This window comes from Astyanax mexicanus, chromosome 17 (genome assembly GCF_023375975.1).
Source record: "Astyanax mexicanus isolate ESR-SI-001 chromosome 17, AstMex3_surface, whole genome shotgun sequence".
Lineage (NCBI taxonomy): Eukaryota > Metazoa > Chordata > Actinopteri > Characiformes > Acestrorhamphidae > Astyanax > Astyanax mexicanus.
In genome coordinates this window covers 31,779,365-31,804,641 of record NC_064424.1, presented here as the reverse complement: position 1 = coordinate 31,804,641, position 25,277 = coordinate 31,779,365, and the positions used below count along the sequence as shown (strand labels likewise).

At 39.4% G+C, this 25,277-nt stretch overlaps 1 protein-coding gene across 1 annotated transcript in view; it reads right to left on the bottom strand.

Moving 5' to 3' along the window:
- Positions 1-24,491, bottom strand: part of LOC103022577 (cingulin-like protein 1) — a 74,809-nt gene extending 50,318 nt beyond the window's left edge. The window contains exon 1 of the mRNA XM_049466404.1: positions 24,435-24,491. The gene's annotated coding sequence lies outside the window, so the exon portion shown is untranslated. The remainder of the gene's footprint in view (positions 1-24,434) is intronic.
- Between the last annotated feature and the right edge of the window lie 786 nt (positions 24,492-25,277).

The window sequence follows — 25,277 nt, the reverse complement described above, 5'->3', positions numbered from 1 at the left end:
TATCTGTGATTCCTCCTCCTCCAGGCTGGGTGGTTTCGCATTTTATGGAGCTGAGAGGGAACATTGGGAAATCTTCCGCCGAGGTCTCGCACGCTGCTGTTTTATTACGCTGGCTGTGCGTAATGAGCTCGGCTGTACGGGTGGGTCCCATTAAAACGACATTAAACCTTTATACTGTCCTAATAAACTCAGAGAACTGCATCTTCTATTCTCTGACTCATGATAATGATAAATATGGCAAGAATATATGCTGACTAAAATCAGTAGCAAACTACCCGTTATCAGAAGGAACAATAGGGATTAAATGATAATAATCTGACTGGTTCACAGAAGTGGTGAACAGAGGAAGATATCGGAACCTATCCTGTTTACACCATTTGTAATTTAGCCAGTTTACTCAAACCTGTCTATTAGGAAGAACTCCTGTTGGACAAACCTCAGAATTGGGCTTAAGATATCTGGCTGAATAAGAAACCTTGCTGTTGGGTACACCTCTCTGTTCTAAGAATGTCAAAATCACACCTGTATAGCTAAGCTAAGTAAACAAACTTAAAAAAAAAAAAAAAATATATATATATATATATATATATATATATATATATTTTTTTTTTAAGTTTGTTTACTTAGCTTAGCTATACAGGTCTCGCCGCTGAGTGCTGAATCTGAAGGAAAGCATGGCGACACCCCTGTTCCTTACTAGTGTTGCATAATGCATCTTGTAATCTGTTGCACCTTGTGTATGAAAACAGACCAGAAAATAGACATTTATGGATAGTGCCCCTTATAATTCAATGCGCCTTATAATGTCAAAAAAGTCAGTTGTTAAAAATTGATAGTGAAACCTTTCCTAGCACTGAAATCCAACTTTTGAGGTAATTGAACCTAGCAAAGTACCGACCATGTACAGAGCATGTTTTTTTATTGTCTGTACTAACTCAGGATGTGTGATTAGATATTAAGGAAACATGTTCAATGCGTTTGATAGATGGAAGCAGCATACCTACTTTTTTCTGAAAAGGTGAGCACTGAGCTTCAGCTAAGGTTAGCTAATCTTGCTCTCATTTAGTGCATATTGTTCCTTTACTCTCAATGTTTTTTGGAAAGTAGCTTGTCTTCTACTCACTTAGCTATTCACAGTAATACTGTTTATGACTGATTGAGGGTTCTAAAGCGTCTGTAACGTCACGGCAGTGCTGATTTTGACACTGTCTATCAATTGTATGAATTCCTCTCCATCAGGTGCTGTCCCCGCAGGCAGCTCTGTGGATTCGCTGGTGAATCTGAATGCAAGTCAGCATAATGGTTTAAAAACAATTACTGAGCTGCAGCTAGGGACAGGTTTCACATTTCAGGACAAGTCTCTCAGGTTTCCTCCTAACTGTAGCGTCTGTGCGCTGCTGAAACATGTTACAATGTGTACTTTTGATGCTTAAGAAAAAATAAATAAATATACATTTTTACATGCATACAGGGTAATGAGAAAAGTATTGAGACACTTGCTGATTCATTGCTTCTTCAAAATAAATGATATTTAAAAAGAGTTTATGCTGCTTTTGTTGAGTAACTGTCTCTACTGTCCTAAACTAGTAGAGTTCTACTAGATTTTGCAGCACTTCTGTGAGGATTTGATTGCATTCGGCAACAAGAATGTTAGTGAGGTCCAAATGTTGGATTATCGCCACCTCAGCTCATCCCCATTTCCCCAAACTGATGCCAATAGGTTCTTGTTTATTTGCATCAGAAAGTTCTATTCTATTCTATTTACAGTACTTCTGTACTTTGCATTTGCAACTTAAAGCAGCTAAATGCATTTATTATTTGTTAAGACATATTGGTGGGCCAATAACTCTACCAAAAAAATATGCTGTATAGAACATATGCACAATATAGTTTGCTAATGACAAGGCTACATGAATTATGGGATCATGTTAGTGGATGCCAGATGTATGGGACATTTCATTTGACAAGTTGTATAGGCTTTTAACATTCGGTACACACTATGGGCCCTATTTTAGTCATTTACAGTGAAGCAGTCCATTGTGGATTGTGCAGCTTGATTTAGGGTGTGTCAGTGTGTCTTCTGTATCGTAAGGGTGCAACAAATATGTCTTGCACGGCTCAAAACATGCAAAAGGCATAAACTAATTCTCTTAACTAATCATGGCTGTATTTTCTTGGGCGTAATGTGAAATAAACCAATCAGTGTGCCAGTAGTCATTCCCTTTAAGAGGCAGGTGAGCTCTGACACGCTGTGAAAGTACACCAGACAGCACAGCCTATTGGAATGGACTCTTGTCTGGACTCTTGTCTCTGACTGTTGTCTAGGTTCATTTCAGTCAGTGGTGCACCTGTGTTTTGCTCCACTAAAATAGCGACATGCCTGTGCAAGAGAATTGTGATGTGCTTTGCACAGGGTGTACAATAGGACCCTATGTCACATGTGCAATGGGAATATGTCATAGAGGGCAGTTGTATTAACACCCACAGTGGACTTTTGTGACTGTCTAGAATTGTTTATGCAAACAGACAAGTGACTGTCAGAAATCACACCCACATTTAATGCAAGAAACCCCACATGCATTCTTTACCGACCATCAGACACAGCAACACTCACAGGACACAATAATAGATTCTGTTCCAAGATATGATATTGGACATATATGTATGTCCTTATATAAACACTACTTTTACTAAAGAACTCTTGAGAATTAATCTTTTGTTTAATGGTTTTCTTTCTAGGTATTTATAGATCCATTACATTTTGTAGAGGTTCTTAAAATGAACAAAAAATGTTTCTCTAAGAAACTGTCTAATAAAAGACCATTTGGTGAACCAAATCTGCTCAATATTTCAACATTCTAGTAAAGTTTTACATTGTACTGAAAAATGGTCTTTGAGTTGTAACAACACTAGGTCCCTTTCTTAGAGGCTAAAATGTTTCGGTAACACTTTATTTGGATGGTCCATTTGATGGCCTCTTTGATGCTCAACTGACATTCAACTACATGTCTATTAAATGCAAATGAACTAAAAGGTGACAGTAAATGATTCTCCATTGAATATAACCCTACATTCAACTCTAACCCAAACGCTTATTTTAATATTTTAGGATTAGGTTTAGGGTTAGATTTTAAGTTTAGGTTAAGGTTAGGGTTGGGGTTAGGTGTAGGATTCGATTTTATGGTTGATTAAGGGTTAAGGTTAGGGTTAGGTGTACGGTTAGGTTCTATTTTGAATCATTTACATTCAACATATGGTTAAGTTAAATTTAATGGACATTCAATTCAGTGTTAGTTGAATGTCAGTTGAGCATCAACAAGGCCATAAAATGGACCATCCAAGTAAAGTGTTACCAATGTTTCATTTAGAACTATCAACGTAAAAAATTCTCAATGCTCTAATGCAAGGAAAACTTTAACCAGGCAAAGTCTTATTTAAGCATCCAAATAGATTGAGATGTCATGTTCTCTGCACATCCACTGCCTATACAATACATAAACATGTCATAAACGGTTATTGATTCCTATTCAAGAATATTGTTACAACCGTTTATCACTTAGTTCTTTAGACACATATATACACAAAAGGTCATAGTTAAGAGAAGCAACCATGTGTGTATTCAAATGGTTCCCTAAATGGTTTTGGTTTTATATATAGTATAATCGCTGCATGTTCTACAATCAAATAATTTCCAAGAAGCCTTGTTTTTCAAATGTGCATAAAGAAAAAAATGTATAATTTAAATGTTTTTCTTCATATAGTGTGGAACACTTACACATCTCAAAAGAAATTTCCACCAAAACACTTTTAAGGGAACCAAAAGAGGTTCTTTCCTCTGCTTTTTTTTGAAACATGAGAAACTAAAGCAGAGTGCAGGACTGTCCATCTCTTACAGTTTTTCCAGAAATCAAGTTAAGACTACATGCTAACAAACCTGTTGACAGTTGCTGTTACAACAACTCCTGTTCTGATTGGCTCCCGTCCAGAACCCTACTCAATTACTGGCCAAGGGGGCTCTTGTTCAACCTGTGTGTGCCAGTTTCTATGACAACATGACTCAGTCCAGAGGAATCCAGTCCAAGCGTCACTCAACCCTAAACTCCTCCTTCTCATCCCCAACATGCCAGATTCCACAACACGCCCTGCACACTGTTGCTAAGCGATGCCAGACGCTGTGTCTAGTTTACGTTGGCATGCTTTACTTTCCACACATGGCCACAAGGAACCCATACCGGCCAAAATGAGCCTATACTGGTCCACACAGGCTAAACCCAATCTATACAGGCCAAACACATTCCCCTGGCACCCACACAGACCACAGAACCTATATATGACCTGCGCAGACCAAAACAAACCAATACAGGCTCATTTACAGGGTATACAGGACTAACAGGGCTTGCACATGACACACAGAACCCATATATAACCCATACAGGCCACACAGAACCTACATGCAACCCACACAGGTCACACACAACATATACTGGCTCACATACAGTTTATACATGACAAAAATAACATATACAGCACCAATACAGAACCCATACAGGCCAGACAGAAACTATACTGGCATATTCAGGACGAACAAAGTCCATATAGAACACACAAGCTCCATTTATATCCCACAAAATTCCAAACTGGCCTCATACAGAACCCACAAAAGAGTCCTCACAAGCCCCATACAGAACCCATAAACGAGCCCACACTGGCCACATACAGAAGCCACAAATGAGACCACACTGGCCCTTATACAAAACCCACAAATGAGCCCACACAGGCCCCATACAAAACCCACAAAAGCCACACAAGCCCAATACAGAACCCACAAAAGAGCCCTCACAGGTCCTATATAGAACCCAGAAAAGAGCCCTCACAGACCCCATGCCAAACCAACAAAAGATCCCTCACAAAACCCAAACAGAACCCACAAATGAGCCCACACAGGCCCCATACAGAACCAACACAGAACCCATATAAAGCCCACACAAAACCTCTACACAGTTTGTGAGTGCACTCCATATGATTAATGCCAATGGTAATTTACTCCAGTCTATAAAATGTATAAAAGAGAGGCTAAAACTGAACAGTACAGTACAGTATGCTTTATTATTACACTTGTCCAGCTTCAACAGTCACATAACTCATTTGTTTTGGGAACTACATTGAGTCTGTTGCTCCAACTGACCATGTGCAGCAATTAAAAGTGACCGGGGCGAATTTAATGGGCCGGATCTTTACACGTCTCGTCAGGAGATTAGCATGAAGCCTGAGCAGTCCAAGTAGGGTTGGGTTTCCCAAAACAACTTAGCTTTAAGATGATTTGAGAATGGGAGAGCAAGCATCAGACTGAAGGTTCTCTTCACCACTTAATATGAAAACAAAGTGAGTAAAAGTAATGTAGGTTTTGGTCGTGGATGGAATAGATTTGAAATATTGTTAAGACCTCTAAAGGATACAAAACACTTTTCTGCCAAACTTCTGAGAAGAGTTTGGATGTAAACCACACCTGAAGGGGTCAATAACTGGCCCTGGGACCCATGCAATATACAACACCTCTCGGAGCCAATGCAGATCTGGAACCTACCTAGCCCATGAGACTCACAAGTGTGTTTGCAGATATATTTACAGTGCTGTGAACTAGTATTTTCCCCCTACATTTCTTATGTTTTTTTTTTTTTATCATACTTACATTAAACATTAACCTAAGTTATCTTTGTTAAGGTGATTTTAAATTATAAATTAATTTGTCTTTCCTATTATTGGATCATTAACATTGACCCTAATTGAGGCAAGTGAGACCTGTAGTTTTTTTAGGCGCTGTTCTGGGTTCTTTTGTGACCTCCTGGATGAGTTGTCCGTGTCCTTCTGAAGTAATTTCGGTTGGTTGGTCACTCCCTGGAAGGTTCACCAGTGTTCCATGTTTTCTCTATTTGTGAATAATAACTCTTACTGCTGTCTGCTGGTCCCAAAGCTTTAGAAATTACTGTGTAACCTTTTTTTCAGACTAATAGATGATCAATAACTATTTTAGAATTTCTTCAGATCAGGGTGTAATGTGTTGCTTTTTGAGTTTTTTTAGCTGCTTCATGTTGTCAGACAGGATCTATTTGAGTGAATTCTAGATTCTAAAGGTCTGACAGTAATCAGGCCTGGTTGTGGCTTATAGTGAAATTGAACTCAGGTAATTACTTTTCCACATAGGCACAGTTTTATTTAGATTGCTTGCTTCCATTAATACATGAAATTATTATATTAAAAAAGCTTTTGGTATTTAGTCAGGTTACCTTTGTCTGATATTAAAGGATGTTTATATGAAATAAAAAAATAATAATAATATGAAAAATGTAAGTATGGCAAAAAAGACATCTGTAAAGAGGCAAATACATTTTTACAACATTGTATGTTGTACTCATGAAAAAGCCAGGCTTCTATCACTACCCTAGTACATTAAACCTCTCAATGAGTTTAACGGGTTTACATCTCAAATTTAACAAAGAGAATCCAGTTCTATTGGTCAGTGCTTTTCAGTATGACTATATAACATGGCGCCGGTGAGGTCGGCAGCCGTTACGACTGCTCCGTACACTTTTCGTTTTTGACCTACTTTAGGTCTTTATCTTTTCTTTCACTTTGGCTCACATGGCTCGTATTAGTTATGATAGAGACACTTTGGTGTCTATTCATTCAAAATTCACTCACCTCAAGTCGTTATTAACTTTGGATACAAGCTGGCCAAGTGAGATCCTGAGAGAGAACAAAGGACGCCATACGGAGAGACGTCGACCACGGGGCAAACGAGCCGGCATTAGGAACCGGCTGAGGGCTAGGGCACACCGTCCACCCTTACCTAGTATCCTGTTAGCCAACGTCCAGTCCCTGGAGAACAAGCTAGACGACCTCCGTGCTAGGATAAAGTTCCAGAGAGACATCCGCGACTGCAACCTCCTCTGTTTCACCGAATCATGGTTAAACCCAGCGGTACCGGACTATGCCATCCAGCCGGTCGAGTTCTTCTCAGTTTACCGCATGGACAGAACAACGGTCTCGGGAAAGACAAGGGGAGGTGGGGTGTGCATGTTTGTGAACAACAGCTGGTGTGACAGTACTGGCGTTGTTACTCTCGCACGTTCCTGCACACCCAGCTTGGAACTACTCACACTCAAGCTCCGTCCTTTCTATCTCCCTCGGGAATTCACCTCTATCATCGTCAGCACCGTTTATATTCCACCGCAAGCCAACACGGATACTGCGCTGTGTGAACTTCATGAAGCCCTCACACAGTTTCATATTCAACATCGGGACGCTGCGCTTATTGTGGTTGGAGATTTCAACAGTGCCAACCTCAAACGCGTAGCGCCCGACTTCTATCAGCATATAAACTGTCCTACCAGGGGCACTAGGACACTGGATCACTGTTACACTCCTTTCAAGAACAGCTACAAGGCACAATCGCATCCACCGTTTGGGAAAAGTGACCACGCCGCCATCTTTCTCATGCCGGAATATAAACAAAGTCTAAAGCGAAAGCTCCCGGCTCAGAGGGCGGTCGCTCGCTGGACGGACCAATCGGTGAACGCTTTGCAAGATGCTCTGGATGACGCGGACTGGGACATGTTCCAAACCAGCTCCCATGGTGACGTCAACGTGTTTACGGAAGCAGTTGTGAGTTTCGTGGGGAAGCTTGTGGACGATACAGTCCCTAAAATAATTGTAAAAACCTTTCCCAATCAGAAGCCGTGGGTGGATAAAACCATCCGTGATGCCTTGAAGGCTCGCACTGCTGCTTACAACACGGGGCTCATCAGCGGTAATATGGACGATTACAAAGCCGCATCATACGGAGTACGCAGAGCGGTGAGACTGGCGAAGCGGCGCTACGGAGAGAAACTGGAGTCACAGTTTCAACGAAGTGACTCTAGATCCCTGTGGCAAGGACTACGGACAATGACGGACTATAAAAACACATCCTCCGGAGTAATGAGAGCGGACGCGTCACTGGCGAGTGAGTTGAACAACTTCTTTGCTCGCTTTGGGACTGCAGCCGGCAGGACTAACAGCAGCAACGCTAACAGTGCGGCCGAGGGCGCACGCGCGAAGCCTCTCAGTGGACAGGAGCCGTTCATCATTACGGAGAGTGATGTAAGGAAGATGTTCAGGACAGTAAATACCAGGAAAGCAGCGGGACCTGATGGACTATGTGGCAGAACGATCAAGGTCTGTGCAGGTCAGCTAGCTCCTGTATTTACTAAGATTTTTAATATTTCCCTGTCACAGGGCATTGTTCCAGCATGCTTTAAACAATCCATCATCATCCCTATTCCAAAGAAATCTCAGCCATCCTGTCTCAACGACTACCGCCCTGTAGCTCTTACATCAGTGCTGATGAAGTGCTTCGAAAAGCTGGTCAGAGACTTCATCACTTCTTCATTACCGGATTCTTTGGATCCATTACAGTTTGCATACCGTCAGAACCGTTCTACAGATGATGCTATATTACATCTACTTCACACCACCTTGTCACACCTGGATGCTGGAAGGAGTAATTATGTTAGAATGCTGTTTGTAGACTACAGCTCAGCGTTTAACACTATCATTCCTTCCAAACTCATCACCAAGCTGTTAGATCTGGGACTTTCTTCCTCACTGTGTCACTGGATCTCCAGCTTCCTCACAAACAGACCACAAGCAGTGCGAGTGGGTAAACATGTCTCACCCACTCTCACCATTAGTATTGGTGCTCCTCAGGGCTGCGTTTTATCGCCCCTACTGTACTCATTGTACACTCACGACTGCGTGAACACTTTCAACTCCAACACCATCATTAAATTTGCGGACGATACCGTTGTGGTGGGCCTGATCTCTGACAATGATGAAAGGGCCTACCTGGAGGAGATTGACAACTTGGAGACTTGGTGCTTGGGAAACAATCTGCTGCTCAACGTCAACAAAACCAAGGAGCTGATAGTGGACTGCAGCAGAAAACAGAAGAGGAGCTACCACACTGTAAGGATTAATGGAACCACAGTGGACAGAGTGGATACTTTCAAGTACCTTGGAGTTCACATCTCACAGGATCTTTCATGGTCTTGTCACATAAATTCCCTGGCAAAGAAGGCCCGTCAGCGTCTCTACCACCTCAGGCGCCTTAGGGACTTCAGATTGCCAACCAAGGTGCTACGAAACTTCTACTCCTGCACCATTGAGGGCTTCCTTACAGGAAACCTGGTAGCCTGGTTTGGGAACAGCACTAAGCAGGACAGACGAACTCTGCAGAGAGTGGTGCGCTCCTCAGAGCGCATCATGCGGACGACGCTCCCTGACTTGCAGACTATCTACAACAAGCGGTGTTGGTCCAAAGCCAAGAAGATCATGAAAGACCTTAGTCATCCTAACAACAAACTTTTTGCTCTGTTGCCATCTGGAAAGCGGTTTCGCTCTCTAAGATCAAAGACGGAAAGAATGAGACTGAGTTTCTTTTCTCAGGCTATTCGGACACTAAACAAGGCTAAACCATAAAAAAAAACATAACTCACTGGACTTTCACACCACTCACTTCACCTCTCACCTCTCAGCACTCTACTTTACTTTATTTGCTCTTTTGCACAGCACCCTGTTGCTCAATTTGTTGCACTTTTTAGTATGGTTGACTAGTGTACAGAACAGTTGTTCAAAGCATTTCACTGCATGGTGTACTGTGTATAACTATGTGTGTGACAAATAAACTTTGAATTGAATTGAATTGAATATATGAGCTGTGTGTGCAGCTGAATGCCTGTGTCATGCTGTGTTGGTCTCTGACAGTGAAAGTAAATTGCATTAGTTTAGCCTTTGACCTATACACTCATACAGACACACTCGGCTGCCTACAAACACCTGTCCATTAAGTGCTGTCCCCTCCGGCAGTTCCGCAGCTTCACTGATGAAAAGGAAAAAACTCAACGTAATGGTTTTTCAGAACAATTTAGCATGTAAAAGCTAAAACTAATGTTTTACTATATTGTTTAAATGCTAAACTGTTCTTAAAAAAATTGTTGTATGTAATTAGATATTGCTATGAGTACATGATTAGAAGCAGTTAATTTTTGCTTGTAAAGAATTCTTAAGCATTTTTTTTTGCAATGTTCTAATGTTCCAATTTTCCAATTTTTTCCAGTGTGAATGTCTCTGTCAACAATTTCCAAAGCTTAAACATTTTATCATCCATATCAGTCCTAATGCGCTGACTCAGTGTACAGCACTATAGTGAGTATACAGTAACTGTGCTAACCTTTTTATTATGGTATTTGTGTTAGCTAGCCTTGTGTTAGCTAGCCTCCTTACTGGTCATTTATACTGCATTTTATTTTGAAATTTAGTAGGAATAACAGAAACACCCACAAGTCGGATTTCCTACTAAAAAAGTCAGAAGGACCACACCAGAATCCACAATGACTGCACCGCACATCAACAGTAGTAAATGCATTAGCATTATAGCTACTGTTTTTAATAATTCTATCTATTTCTGTCTCATTGATTCAGCCACAGCACAGCAAACCACATTCCACTGTGTTTTGCTGTGACCAATATCAGGTATTTATTGTTAATTTACTGTTTCTGACTGGTTATATAAGTTACATTAACATTAGTGTTAGCATTAGCTAACAGAGACAGAACACTGTGTTTAATATTTCACAGTTTTGGTGTTTATATATTTAAAAAGTTGGTCGTATATTAAAAAAGAAAGGGGGGAAGTTGCAATGGATATAAACAGAGCTTTGGAAATGGATTGTAAAAATGTCAATTTACAAAGCTCTTTTCTGTATAAAATAATGCTAAAACAGGTGGTGTTACTGCACTTTTACATACATCACATTCACCTAGAAATTCAACTAGAAATAGACAAAGTAACACAGAGAACTCTGCAACTAGGGCTGGGCGATATGGAAAAAAATCTTATCACGATATAGTTTTCCATATTAGCCGATACACATATTGCCTGCAGATCAACGCAGGAAAAACCAAAGAGCTGGTGGTGGACTTCCGCAGGACCAAACACTCTCCTCCGGTGCCTGTGAACATCCAGGGCTCGGATATTGAGATAGTGAGGTCCTACAAGTACCTAGGTGTCCACCTTAACAACAAGCTGGACTGGACTGACAACACGGCTGCTCTCTACAGGAAAGGTCAGAGCAGACTGCATCTCCTGAGGAGACTCCGGTCCTTTGGCGTGCGGGGGACACTACTGAGGGCCTTCTTTGATGCCGTGGTGGCATCAGCCATCTTTTATGGAGTGGTCTGCTGGGGCAGCAGCATCTCCACCGCTGACAGGAAGAGACTGGACAGAATCATCAGGAAGTCCAGCTCTGTCCTGGGGTGTCCTCTGGACCCAGTGGAGGTGGTGGGAGACAGGAGGATGAGGACTAAGCTTAACAACATGCTGAAGAACCTGTCCCATCCCATGCACCACTCTCTGACAGCACTGAGCAGCTCCTTCAGTACCCGGCTGCTGCACCCACGCTGTGTGAAGGAGAGATACCGCAGGTCCTTCCTTCCACACGCCATCAGACTATACAACACACCGCGCTCCCAGTAAACACTAGTTTACTATCTCAGGACTTCATACAACCTACATACTACTCAGTGTAGCTGTAATGCTTACCTTGTGCAATATCCATCTCACTACGAGTACTGTGATCATGATTTGTGCAATTTATTTAATGTGCAATATTTTTTTCTCACTTTTGTTTTTATCTATTATTTATTTGATATTTATTCACTGTTACTCTTGTGCAATAATACTGGTCCACCCTACCATAATCATATCTCTATGCACTAGATGTATATATATTTTTTCTTTTACTATATATAATTTTTTAAACTATCTTTATATATTTTCCTGCAATAGTTTTTTTTGTATATATAGATTTATCATTATTTGTATTTACCTTTTCCTGACCTGTTTCTCTGTCCTTTACTTTGCACTGTTGTAACATGGTAAATTTCCCCATTGTGGGATTAATAAAGGATTATCTTATCTTATCTTATCTTATATTGATATGTATCACGATATAAATCAAATCACTTTCTGCTTCACTTAAAGGTTTTTTTTTTACTCATAAGTGACAGAATAAGGGAGTTATGGCCAAAATCACTAGCAGGCTCAGAGCCTTGGGGACAGACACTAGAATGTTCACAACTTGCCAGGTGGGTACAAGGTGCTCAGACAGCTTTTTAAATTAATAAAAAAAAATAATTATACATCCACACAGGTCTGAGAGCAGAGGCAGTAAAGTGCGCTGCCTGATCGCGTGCTGCGCCTGTTCACAGCGCTACTTAAACAGGAAATAGAAAATAAAGTGTATCGAATCCTATCGTCCGGCTTATTATAGCTATCGTGATATATATTTTCCTCGATAACTATCGTTCTCGTTTTATCGCCCAGCACCATCTGTAACTATTCAAAATATAAGTATTTTGTTTAGAGGAATTACAGATAAGGCCAGGAAACTCTGTAAGTATTTCAGTGTAAAGCCTGTAATAGTATTGGAGTACCTCATGTTAGCCTGTTAGCGTTCTGAGTTCATATTAAACTAAATCAATAAACAAACAATATCTACAGCTTATCCACAATTAATGTAAAATAACAATAAAATTACAATAAAATCTTCCCTTATCTGATCTCAGACACTAGACACTCAACCTTTTTCACACGGTTTATTCACTTGTTTTAATGGAAGCTACTTTCTCATCAGCTACTGAAGCGCTGTTTACTCAGCGGTTTTGAGTGCAGCAGCTTCATACCAAAGCTAAAATAACACCTGTTCACATTTTAACAAGTAAGAGAGTGCTGAAATGCAGACTGGTGTAATCCTATGATTTAATCTTGCTCATTCACACTCAGACAGACAGTGTGTACTCAGATCTACACAGATGCCAAGATAGAGAGTCATCCTGCATTTTTAAAACGACACTCACTCAGATAAGTCCCAATGCCCCGTCTGAACCACACCCAGAACACTCACTTCAGATACAGCTTCCAAACTCAGAATCAGTGGAATTACACCAACAATCAGTTGAGATTCAGTGTGTGAAATAAGCAGTGTGGCAATAGAAACCAAACTTTGGTGGTTGTAACCTTGATGGACTTAACTTTTGCTGGTAGCTGGTTTTAGACTGTTTAAGATGAAGATCTAACTTTTACTGGTTTAGCTGGTTTCAGATTGTCTAAGATGAAGAACTAACTTCTGCTGGTAGCTGGTTTCAGACTATCTTAGATAAAGCTCTACAGGGATTGTACAGTGAAACTGAAACACCTGGTTTTAGACCACAATATTTTATTGTGGTGACGGACAGTTCTGGTAGAAACAGTTGAGTTGAGGTGCACATTGAACATCGAACATCCCTTTCAGACAGCTTCCTCTTGCATCCACAGTTAATCCTGTTGAATGTGGTTCGTCCTTCTTGGTGGTATGCTGACATTACCCTGGATACCGTGGCTCTTGATACATCACAAAGACTTGCTGTCTTGGTCACATATGCGCCAACAAGACGTGCACCAGCAATTTGTCCTCTTTTGAACTCTGGTATGTCACCCATAATGTTGTGTGCATTGCGATATATTGAGCAGAACTGTGCTCTTACCCTGCTAATTGAAGCTTCACACTCTGCTCTTACTGGTGCAATGTGCAATTAATGAAGATTGGCCACCAGGCTGCTCCAATTTAGCCATAAAACTCCCACACTAAAATGACAGGTGTTTCAGTATCATTGTCCAACCCCTGTAACTGTTGCTGGTCGCTGGTTTTAGATTGTCTAAGCTAGACTTTGATGGTTAAATTGGTGAAAAAGCTGTTTATCTAGGTAAAGATTTATTCTTTACTGGTAAAATAACTGCCGAACCAACTTTTAACCTTCGCAGTGAGCCAAGACCCAAGGACCAAGCTCGTTAACCATCTTAAGGATTATTTATATTTATTTATAGTCCAAAAAACACACTAAACTTACCTCTTCCATTATCTGTACTCCTTCATCATTTTAATGGAATACATATATATAATACTGATATCAATGGGTGCAATCATTTTAGAGGCATTCGACTCTTCAAATGTCATGTTCCATTCACCATCACTCTGAAAATCCAGGTGGACTTTTATATAGATCCTGTTATTAAAGTTACTCAGCCATAGTGGAAAAGTTTACTGCAGTCTGATTAACAATCCAAACTAACTCCATCCAAAGAAGCCCCAAAACGCTACTTAATTCTCCTGGAGACAGAGGCCGCCATCACACAAAGAAATAATTGGTGACCAGATATTGGGCGTTTGCCAGTTCTCAGGATAAAAAGAGCGGGAGCTGATCCTTTGAGGGGCTCTGAAAATGCCAGACAACTGACTGCACATGCTAATGAGAGAGTAATGAAGTAGAAGGCATTGTGCTCGAATGACAGGAAGCTGACAGCTGAGAGACAATTCAGGCATACCTGCAATAACTCATGACGTATGAGCTAAAGCATTTAAAGAAAGGAGTTTTTAGTATTTTATTCAGTTGTTACTGTTTAATAGATGTTAACCAGCCTTCTTAATCATTTGCTGTGTTCATCACTCATGACCCAAGTGACATTTCTTCATTTTTTTACACTTATTTTTTCAGTTATGTTGACTCTAAACTCCACATACAACCACGTGTTTTTTTTTCCTGTGATTGAAAATATGACATAGCAGTGAACTGCATGGTATGCCATCCAGGAACGATCACATCTGAACAGGTTAAGGACATCTTTCACCGAAAAATGCTTACGATGCTATTAATAGATAGTGAGCTAATGGTTATGCAAATGAGATCCTGCTATAGCTGAGTTCATATTTTCAGGTGAACCACAAACACCTGAAACACAAAGAAAAAGAAACAGAAAGACTTATAAAAGGCTCATTAGACAAAAGATGGAATGTAAGACAAAACCATAAACTATGAACTAATTACACGATACAAATGTACTGGAATCCAGTACAAAGCAAATACAAAGCAATTCACCACTACTTATAGTCTAATATTTATTTTTATATAGTTTTTATATAATTTTTTTATATACAAAGACGTTTTTAAAGGCTCTTTATCCACCATATTTTTCCATGACAACAAGTAGAGACTAGAACATCCAGTGCAAACATGGATCCGATTATATAAATTACAACCTTGGTGATAATAAACCTACAAAATGCGAAATATATAACAATCCCAGATATCCCAGTAATTTAACCTCCTAGGACCCGACGTCCACATGTGTGGACATCACATTTTGGCTTGTCTAGATCACAACACTAAATTGTGCTCTATGAGGGCCTGCTGTCCTCATATGTGGACATAATTTTTCTCAAAAACTACATCATGTAAAAAGATCATTCTTTGTTTTTACACTAATCAGGTGCCAATTAGCACAAATAGCAAAGATAAATAAAAATATACATCTTATATAATATATATAATAGCTTGGGTCTCAGGAGATTAAACAAGATGAGAATTTAACTTAAACAGCAGTAGTTTGAACACAACACACAAATGTCACAGTATGGTGGATGTATCCACCTTTTTAAAAAGAGGGGTTACTATGGTTAAATTTGATAAATTGTAAAAATCCTCACTCCCTTCTCCCCACAAACTGGTTAAAGTAGATGTATGGATGTTTGGGTGGATGTTTTAAATTCACCATGAATAACCATAGACACATCTCCTCTTCTTTAGAAGGTATTCTTTCAGACAACACAACTATATTTTAATATTTCCCAGAACTGCCATTAGGAACCCTGTTTTTCCCTTATATGTGCATGACTGGCTCCCAATGGTCATGTGGTTCCCATATAAAAATGCTGCAGTACCAGCTCTTACAACACCTTCATTTCCAGCATACTTTAGTTACTGTACCAAAACACGGCACTGCGTTTTCCCCAGGCTGTGAAAAACATTCCTTTAGTGCACGTGTAACAAGCATGTGGAACAGCAATATGCTACTGAGAGGCTGGTAACCTTCATTCTCACGATGAGATGGGTGATCTATAACCACTTAGTTTGTCACAATAATGGCAGGGTATAGATATATAAACTGAATATGGAGGAGCTCACATTAACCAATGACCTATTTACTAATGATTCAATTCGTTTACAGCCTTCTAGGATTATTATTTAGAAGTTACAGCAATAATTTGGCACCAAATGACACATATTGTATATTTACACTGTATTTGGGGATGCACATATATAATGATTTGTAATATCGGTATATCGGTATTTGCCGATAATTGTTTTGATTTTGAATCATCGGCATTGGTCGATTTGGCCAATATTTCAAACTGATATTTTCTGACTTATTTATTGTATGCCAGAAAAAGGATCAAGCAACGCTTACCACACTGCTACAATTGTCCGACGCTGGCCTTGATACTTTAAAATATATGTTTATATTTTTATTTTTAACTTTTAAAGGCAGCATATTATACCACATTTTACTCAAGTTAGAATAGGTATATGTGCTAAGTGGTTACCTTACGTTAGTGTTAGTTTGTGCTAAATGAAAAACATGAACAAACGAGTTCATGCTTAACTGTGACCATCCTGACATTACATTACATTACATTACATTTGGCAGACGCTTTTGTCCAAAGCGACTTACAATAGTGAAGTTCAAAAGTAATAGAAGTTAAAGGTAAAGACAGGGTGGACAGGGCCTAAAGGAGGTTAAAGACATGCCACAGATCCCTCAATCAGACGAAGTCTTCTGGCTAATACTGCTATGTACTGTCTAAGGTTCTAAACCAAAATGAACGAAGCCGGTGTATCTTCAATTAATCAAGTGGATGGGACTCTGGTGGGGGTGAGGGGTGGAGGGTGGTGCCAGGGTAGTTCTATGCAGGTTTCCCTTCCATCCAAACGGCTCATAGAAGAATATGATTCCTGACACCAAAATCTTTCTAACTAATTCACAGAAAACTAATGGATGGATGTTTGGAGTGTTTATAGGAGCAGTTGAGACCCAAGTGCAAACACCAAAACATGCAAAAAATTTGTTTTGCCTAATATGTTCCCTATAAAGTTATAACAGGCTGTCTAGTCTCTCTGTTATATACAGTATGTGTATATTGACAACAACATTGGCATTGGTAGATATATACATATTTAATATCGCATAATAGCATCAGCCCAGAATTGTCACAGTGGTGCATCCCTAAATGCATTTAATATTATTATATTATTCAGGGGGTTTTCACATCTATCTTGTTTTGTCCGAAGCAAAACATCAGGTCTTGAAACTGCCATGAACCAGGGTCCAAACCTACTGAACCATGATCCGGTTTGTTTTTTACATGAATTGGGGATTCGGGCCAAATACAGGAATTTGGGAGAGGCTACCATCAGTCATTAAGCAATACAAAAACAATACAATGTTGTGCTAAAATCTGTATTTCCCTCTACGTATGCTTAGGCTTGTGACTGTATCTACTGTAACTGTAGATTAACTCTTATTTCTAAACAAAAAGGGAAATCGAAAGTTTAGCAGAATTTAGCACAACATCTAAAAAGGCAACTTGCCAAACTGACAACATTCTACAAACCAGTCAGAGTATGAACTATAGGGAGACGTAGCCAACGTAGATGATGATTGTAGGGTGTAGTAAAGTTCTTTAGTGTTTTCCCAAAACTGCAGTGTGAAACCAAAACTAACTGGACTAAATGCACAGTACACAAAGTAACATAAGTATGACAGTATTCAGACATAAGTGATAAAAGTCCCAGCCCTGGCTAAAATTAACATTTGCTGGTAAAGCAGGCTATTTTTTACACACAGACACAGAACAGAATGGAATGTAATGAGTTTTAAGCTTTGTTGTGCACCTGCAGGCTAAGGCCATGGTCTGCTGCGAAACAGTGCTACACCTGAACTCTCCCAGAGCCACCCGTCCCAGATTCGCTAGGCATCCAGTGCAGAGATCAGACAAGCGTGATTAGCTCAGGTGAACAGCAGGCATGTTCGGCATGTGCACCACCCTGATAGCGAATGCGTGGCGTTTGAATTGTCTACATCCTTCCAGCAATTAGATCATCTCTGCCATCCATATTTGTATATGTGCAGCATGTAGCTGTGGCAACTTCTCAAGAGAAGAGTGAGTCACATTAGTTAGAGGTTTAGCTCACCGTTCTGCTGGATATGAGCTCATAGTGTCAAACTTCCTAGTAGGTCCAAATACATTCTTAAATACATGTCTGAATCTGTTGGGATTTATTATGACATTAGTAAGTCTTGGATAGCTTTGTGCATCCATGATCCTGTCACCCCGGTCATCAGCGGCCTTTCTTTGGAATAAGTTCTTATGCCAAGATACTTTTACTTTGCTTGCAATACCTGCATCAAACCAGTCTGGCCCATTGCTATTGGATTTGGCAGCCATGCAAGCTCAAGCCATGATGCCACCTCCACCAAGTTTAACAGATGATCCTTTCTTTGGCCTTTCCATCATCATTTTCTTCCAGAGCATTTGTGACTAAGTTTTACCAATTCCAGTCTGTCCTTCTTCAAGTTATTACTGATAAATGAACTACATCCTGTTTTCTGTCCTCAATATTTATGCCCCTATCCTTTGAATGTTATTGGTGAAGCTCTGGCAATGCTTCTGTAATTAACTGCTGTTGACCTCCTTGGTCGACCTGTTTTAATGTTTGGTAGTAAGCGCACCATTGTTCTGTTTCAGAACATTCCAGAACATTGTTACACTGGCTATGTCTTCTGCTTGTGGATGTGGTGATTTGATTGCATTCCGCCGCACGAAAGCTCTATTAAGGTTGGGTGCTGATGTCAGATGATACAATCTTCCAAACCAACTCATCCGGAAAGTATTGGATGGACCTCAGTCTCCTTCACTCTAAAGAACTTGAGGGCTTCTCAGGTTCACAGCCCTATATTGGGGGCTTTATACAACTTCAGCACACACCTGGCTTTGGACACAATGACCTGATGTGGACGTGTCCCCATAATTGCTGCTTCACGGCATCTGTGTGGTTACATTTTTGAACAGTCTGCCATTTTTTTTTTGTATCATGGTGAAAATCATGTTATTTTAAACAATGTCATTCAAAACATCAATCTTATAAAGTTCGTTTCTATTTAACAGTAACAATGACAGAAGCACAAGACTCCAAATGAGGTCGAGACCAAGGTGAGACTGAGGTGAGACCAAGGTGAGACTGAGGTGAGACTGAGGTGAGACCGCTTCAATACTACAATGCTAGTTATACATTCAAGCTAAATTTGGACGCCAGTGGGTACACCCTTAAACTCAATCACAAGAAGAGCCGTCCAGGTTTCCTTGGTGCTAGCTCAGTGTTAGGTAATAATAACAACAATAGCACAGTGTCTGAAGAGGGAAAGGAAGGGAGTGGAAGCAGCATCACAGGGCACGATGTGACCGAGCAGGTCAGGAATGCTTCTACATCTATGGCATAATGATTGTATGACTGTAACTCTCCCTAATTTATTGCATAGCTGATGCAGAAGTAATGCTGGCATCACAGAAGGCTTGGCACAGTCCCACACAAAAGTAGCTATTAAAGATGTCAAGTGTTTGAAAAGGTTGAAAGCAGAACAGGACAATGGAAGGTGTGTGGACTTAGGAGCAGGTAAATATGAGCCGAGTTTATGAATGATGCTTAAAATCTCGACTAAGCTCTGATGAAGTGGTGACTGCTGGAGGCTGTTACACTGGCTGAGATGACTAACCAGCTGTATTTCCTTTCTCTGAGTGAATCACTTACTAAAGCATTTAAAAAAAAAGAAACTCTGTAAAATATATATAGCTCTGAAAAAATATATATTAGACCACTTAAAAATGATGAGTTTATTTGATTTTAACAAATTGGAAAACCTCTGGAATATAATCAAGAGGAAGATGGATGATCACAAGCCATCAAACCAAGCTGAACTGCTTCAATTTTTGCATCAGCAGTGGCATAAAGTTATCCAAAAGCAGTGTGTAAGACTGGTGGAGGAGAACATGCAAAGATTCATGAAAACTGTAAATAAAAACCAGGGTTATTCCACTAAATATTGATTTCTGAACTCTTAAAACTCGTATATGTATATGAACTTGTTTGCTTTGTATTATTTGAGGTCTGAAAGCTCTGCATCTTTTTAGTTATTTCAGCCATTTCTCATTTTTTTCAAATATCTGCTCTGAATATCAATATTTATTTGGAATTTGTGATAAATGTTGTCTAGTTTATAGAATAGAAAATAATGTTTAACATTTTACTCAAACATTTACCTATAAATAGCAAAATCAAAGAAACTGATTCAGAAACTGAAGTGGTTTCATTTTTTTTTCCTGAGCTGTATATGTGTAGACCCAACCATACATCCATACATACATACATGCAGGATGGAACACCATCATTCCAGAGAACACAGTTCCACTGCTCTATAGCTCAGCTCACCCCTCAATTGCTGTCTATCTATTGTTTTGTCTGTCTGTCTGTCTATCAGCCAGTCAACACATTTATCTAACGCAAATTGCCTAACAAACAAACTGTCTGTCTTTAATTCTGTTTGCCAGCTGTTCAGTCTATCAGTCAGTCTCTCTGACATTGTATCTGTCTGTCTGTACACTGGCCTGTATGTCATTCTGTCTGTTTTTCTGTCTCTTTTGTCTGTCTGTTTATCTACCAGTTTCTCTGTCATTTTCTGTCTGTCTACCTATCTATGTGTTGTTCTATCTATCACTCTGTATCTATCATTCTGTCTGTCTATTTATCTGTCTATACATGCATCTGCATTTTGTTCTGTCTGTTTTATTACTCTCTCTTTCTGCCTATCTGACATTCTATCTGTCTGTCTGTTTATCAGTCTAATTGGCTATGAAACTATCCACAGGCCTGTCTATCTCTGTGTCTGCCTGTCTGTCTGTCTGTCTATTCATGATGTGTAACGCAGTGTAATCTATAATGTGCTTCTGTGTTAATCAATAAAGATGCTCATTACCTGCGTTACCTCACACTGAACACTTTTCATCTCACAGCCATCACACACACACACACACACAGCATTTGTTCATGTTTGGCTGGTCTGGCGAGTGGTCTTGTATCAAAAACAGGAATGTATTGCAACTTTAAGAGGAAGGTATTCTATCGTACACACACACACACACACACACACACACACACACACACACACACACACACACACGTGCACACACATACACACGTTTGGCTGGTCTGATTAGTGGTCTTGTATCAAAGGAAGACATGTATTACAACTTTCCGAGGAAGGCATTTCAGTGTATACACACGCACATACACACACACACACACACACACACGGAAGTGTTTCAGGTTTCAGGTGGTCCTTTGTTGTTACCAGAGTGGGTACTATGATGCTGATAAGGTGTTCTTAGGTGGTTTGGATGGTATATCAAGTGTTTGTATGGAAGTTAATAAAGTATCTCAGGTACACGCAAAGATCCTGATTGTGTTGAAATGTTTTTTGGTCGCTGCTATGGTATTTCAGGTGGTGGCTAAGGAGTTGCAAAATGGATGCTATGGTGTCACTAGGCTACTTTCTATGATATTTCAAGTGGTTGCTATGGTATTAAAAACAGGCTGCACTGTATACCGGAAGAGAGACTGGGGCCATTTTATCACACAACAGTACTACTTTCAAAACATATAACTTACAAGTATGTACCTTCTCCTCTGCTGATACTGCTGTGAGGTGCATTCTGGGATATAGGACTGTAAGAAGTTCACACAAGTCACATCCTCCATAATGTGGGAGGAATAAGAACACATCCAGGTATTTGTAGTGTACTTGGCTAACTGCGATCTTCTAAATGGAACAGTGTGACTGATGATGTTTCCCGAGTAACAGACAAGAACACAGATTGAGAAACTGCCCGGTTGTTATTAAGGTATATGTATCATTGTGGCATAGTTATATCAGACAGACTCAAATTATTCTGCATATGTATTTCATATGAGTGCTTTAGGTCCAGTATTTAGCTGCAGTATATGTAGTAAATCTATTTACTACATATACTGCAGCTAAATACTGGACCTAACCCACTCATATGAAATACATATGCAGAATAATTTACAAAACAGATAAAGGTATGTTTAAAAAGCAGCAAGTATCTGTTTTTGCACATCGTCGCTGTCCTATGAAAAAAAAAATCCATTTTGTCGATTTTTAGTTCATAACATAATTTGAACAGACAAACTGTCCCATACACTGTGCCATAATTTCTTGATAAACGGACCAATAGAAACTCTTCAAAATGACCTGAAATAAACTCTTTTTACATTGACTTCCATTGAAAGTTTACTGATTTTTTTCTCTCTCCTGTAAAGTTGCTGTTTTGGAGATAGGTGTATTTCATAGCAGAGCGACGATATGTTGCAACTATAATCATCACCCCACAATTAATAGACTGTTAGATTAATTCATCCAGGATGAAAATCAATGAAAAATCATGAGTCAGGTATACTGGACTGAAATCAGTGCCCTTATTAAAGATATCTCTCCTGATGCTGCATATCTCACAAGGTGTTACTGTCAATACACAGTTTCATCACCCCTGCAGCCAATCACTGACACTGGTAGACAGCAATGATGACCACTTGACATGACATCAGTCAAAATGCATTCATACATCAGACATGGACTGTTCAACAGGATGCCAGCAACACACAGACTTTGGACAGTTATGATGACATCACATTGCATCACATCTAAATCCAGAGCTTCTAATCATTTATCACTTTCAGATCATAAAAGTTGCAACACTAGTCCTGTTCATGCTCTGAGTATGTATGAGTATGCCTGTCACAATAATTACATTAATAATCTAGCTGATTTCAATGTTGCATAAAACAGTGGTAAAAGTTTGTTAACTTTGTTTAAAAACTGTGTTTTTAATGTTCAATTTCTTAAGAATATTTCTTAAACATATATTTCAGTGTCCAATGTATAAAATTATATTGGAATTTGACATGCAAGGTCTTAAATTATAAAAATATTCTTTATTATACCACAATTAGTTCCGACCCTGCAATGTGATTGGCTGAGAGCTGTTCTATGAGTGCCGTTATCAGACGGTAACGCACTGTAACCGAAGCTCTCCATGTATTACTCCACCACATACAGGTAACCTAGCAACTATGCAGCGCTTACAAGCTAAACAGCGCAGCTACAAACAGAGCAGCAATGAAATATTTTAACTCGCGTAGTGTTTATAATCAAACTAATTTAACCGACTTTAACTGTAGATCAGCACAGCAGTACCAATATTACACGTTATAGCACGGACCTTGAGTGTATTATTGCTTAATTGCACTTTTTTCTGTGCAGAAAAATACAACTTATGTTTATGTTTATGATTATGTACACCACACAGGTGGTTTTAAACTGTTTATATCAATATCGGATTTTATCATATCAACAGGAATTTCTTTTCGGCATAAATATAAATTATTTGAAAATGCAGTTAACATTTCTTTAAAATTTAAATAAAATACTTTCTTGATAGAAAATCAAAGGAATTAGTGGACTTGCTTTTAAACATGCTTTTGAAACGTCACATGAGTTTCATAACCATCTTCAGCTTAGAAACAAGCAACTGGCACACATTCGATGGAATGGCCCAGTTATTATTTAAATGTCCATTTCTACACTGCAAGGCTACAATACAGACTATATACATAGAATACAAATACAGCTCTAGAAGAAATTAAGAGACCACTTCAGTTTCTGAATCAGTTTCTCTGATCTTGCTATTTATAGGTATACATTTGAGTAAAATGAACATTGTTGTTTTATTCTATAAACTACGGACAACATTTCTCCCAAATTCCAAATAAAAATATTGTCTTCTAGAGCATTTATTTGCAGAAAATGAGAAATGGCTGAAATAAAACAGATGCAGAGCGTTCAGACCTCAAATAATGCAAAGAAAACAAGTTCATATTCATAGTTTTAAGAGTTCAGAAATCAATATTTGGTGGAATAACCCTGGTTTATAATTACAGCTTTCATGCATCTTGGCATGTTCTCCTCCACCAGTCTTACACACTGCTTTTGGATAACTTTATGCCTGCACTCCTGGTGCAAAAATTCAAGCAGTTCAGTTTGGTTTGATGGCTTGTGATCATCCATCTTCCTCTTGATTATATTCCAAAGGTTTTCAATTTGTTAAAATAAAAAAAACTCATCATTTTTCTAAGTGGTCTCTTATTTTTTTTCCAGAGCTGTAAGAAGTAAAGTTTGATACAAACCATTCATATAAATAAAACCATAACGTTGAATTAACGTAATTTCAATGCACTAAACGTTGATTCAACGTCCTTTTGTTGTCAGGGTAGTCTAGTTTTCCCAGGGTTTAATTAAATGTCATTAGATACTGTAGGTTAATGCTCACCGTTACCTCTTACAGCTGATGCTCCGTCCTCGCGCTCAGCTTCTCCAGATTACTCTGCTCCTCGCGCGCGCTCCGTTTACCTGTGGAGGAGGACGTGGGCGTGGCGCAGTTGAGGCAGCATTGAAATTCACTGGAGTACGGTGGATTATGGGAAATGCAGTCCACAAGGCTTTCTGTGAGTGAAGTCTGACTGAGGTTCTCACACTGAACCTCAGCTCCACGCCCACGCTTTCATAACGCAGCATTTCTTTATGACCATATTAGGAGAAGTGAACTCAGCAGAAGTATGAGAAGAATGTGCTCCTCAGACTATTCATCCGGGCTCCTTTTACTGCTTTAGACTACAGATAAATAATAAAACACTGATGTTCAAACAGAAACATACTAGTGCATCTCATAACATTAGAATATCATTAAAAAGTTACTTTACTTCAGTAATTCAGTTACAAAATGTGAAACGTGTGTATTATAACGATTTGTTACACACAAAGTGATCTACTTTAAGCGTTTATTTCTTTTATTGTTGATGATTATGGCCTACAGCCAAAGAAAGCCCTAAAAAATCAGTATCTCAGGAAATTGGAATATTATATTAGACCAATTAGGACTTTTAGCAGTGTGTGCAGTGTGCCAAGTCCTGCTGAAAAATACCTACATACCTGCTGTAAGATTTTCTGGGGAAACACTGCACTGACTTTGGTCTTGATAAAACACAGTGGATCAACACCAGCAGATGAGATGACCATCACTGACTTTGAATTTTGCATTTAATTTGTAAATCAAGGGAGCAGAGTCTGGAGGAAGAGCGGAGAGACACACACTCCAAACTGCTTGAGGTCTAGTGTGAAG